Raw genomic sequence first — 2,172 nt, forward strand, 5'->3', positions numbered from 1 at the left:
ACTAACGTGTGTGTGTGTGTGTGTGTGTGTGTGAGAGAGAGAGAGAGAGAGAGAGAGAGAGAGAGAGAGAGAGGAGAGAGAGGAGAGAAGAGAGAAGAGAGGAGAGAAAGCAAGGAGACCAATAGAGGAGTGCAGGACAAGAGACCACATGGCTGAAATGGCAGGTTTATATAGAAAGAAGAAGCTGGGGGAAGGGAATGGGCTGGAGAGGCTTAGGGTAGTGGGTGGGGTGAGAACTACTGCGAGGAGCCACAGGTACTAAGGGAGCCTTGTCCCAGGTTTCCTTGGGACCTGACAGTTGGAGGCCTGGACTGAACCTCCAAAACTATGATTCAAAATAAACTTTCTCTTTTAAATTTTAATAACATTTATGTTTTTGTTTATGTGTATATATGTGAGCCTGGATGAGTAGATATGCCAGAAGAGGGCATTAGGGTCCATGGAACTGGAGTTATTGGCAGCTGTGAGCCACTATGTAGGTGCTGGGCATTGAACGTAGGTTCTCTGCAAGAGCAGCCAGTGTTCTTAGGCACTGACCAATCTCTCCAGCACCCCCTTCTTTTTCATTCTTAGTTTCTTTGGTGTACAAATGATAAGTTTCTTCTGAAGGACTTTTGTTTTCTTTTTGAGGGAGGGCCTCAGGTATCCCAGGCTATCCCAAGACCTACTGTGTGGCCACAGATGGCAAATGCTTGATCCTTGCACACCGTCTCTCAAGTCTTGGGGTTACAGACATGTGCAGGGGCATTTCGGTATAATATTTTCATACCTATAGTTCATATACACCTTGCTTATGTTCTTATATATGTTTATACATAGCTTATTTATTAAATGTTTCTATTTAAATCTAGCTCCTGCATATGAGAGACTAAAGCTTTTGTAAGTTATTTGCTTCGTGTATTTTACTATAGAAATGGAAAACTTTATTATTTATTATTATGTATTATTTATTAATACAGAAACATATTAATAAATGCTTTAAAACTAGCATTAATAATGCCTGAAATATATGTCTTTACTAGATAGTCCAGAAGTTCTGTGCTCAACCACTGCGTCTGAAGGGAGAGTCTGGGTCATGCTTGCTATGTGAAGCAGAGTATGGTAAATACTGCTGGTACCGCTACCATGGACCTTGACCCTTTGGCGTTGCCAGTGTTTAGAGTTTATCTGAGAAACAAAGATCACGAATGTTTGCTTTCCCTGTTAAACTTTTCCTAACTTGAACCTTCCAGTTCTTAAAAGTTCTTTGTTTGAGGTCTATCCTCAGATGATTTTATTGCTTGTTGGCATGTAGGCTTCAAAGCCGAAAGCAAACCGGCTTCCTCAAGAGCGCATGTGTCCCCCCTGGGCCTAATAGCTGCTGTTGGTAGTGGAACTGGAAGCAGGTGTTGCTGACTCGCGTCTCTGCCAGTAGAGACCTTAGCCATGAGTTATCCGACCTGTGAAAAGTCAGACTCCCTTCCATAACCTGTGATATTTTTTGTGGGGAGAAAGCATGAGAGGGAATGTGGGATTGGGCTCAGTCAGACTCCGGGAACAAGTGGATGTGTGACCTGGAATCACTTCATTTTGCAGCAGTGTGCTGGCTAGTTTTATGTCAACCTGACACGATCTAGAGTCATTAGCAAGGAAGGAGCCTCGACTGAGGCAAACCTAATTAGTGATTGGTGAGGAAGGGCTCAGCCCCTTGTGGATGGTTCCACCCCTGGCTGGTGGTCCTGGCTTCTCTAAGAGGGCAGGCTAAGGAAGACATGTGGAGCAAGCTAGTACGTAGCTCTCCTCCATGGCCTCTGCATCTGTTCCTGCCTCGTTGGACTTCTGTCTCGATTTTCTTCGATGTAGAAGGGTAAACCAAATAAACCCTTTCTTTTCCTATTTGTTTTTTTTTTTTTAATCATAGAAATAGTAATCCTAACTAAGACAAGTTGGTACCAGGATAGTGGCCATTGCTGTGACAGGCCTGGCTGGTTTTGGTGGGGAGGATTATGGAAGGAGTTTGGAACTTTGGCCTAGAAAGTTTTTGTGTGTTGGGAGCTCAGTGAGCTGTCCTGTATTGTTGCGGGAGGTCCTTCCACTCCTCCAGCCAATAGCCACTGAGATACCAGCCCATTGGGGCGTGGTCTCTCTCCCTTTAAAAAAGGGGTCACTTTTCTCTTCTCTCTAGTCGCTTCC

This window comes from Alexandromys fortis, unplaced genomic scaffold (assembly GCF_014885135.2).
Source record: "Alexandromys fortis isolate MF-2015 unplaced genomic scaffold, M_Fortis_MF-2015_v1.1 scaffold_21, whole genome shotgun sequence".
In the NCBI taxonomy this organism is placed as follows: domain Eukaryota; kingdom Metazoa; phylum Chordata; class Mammalia; order Rodentia; family Cricetidae; genus Alexandromys; species Alexandromys fortis.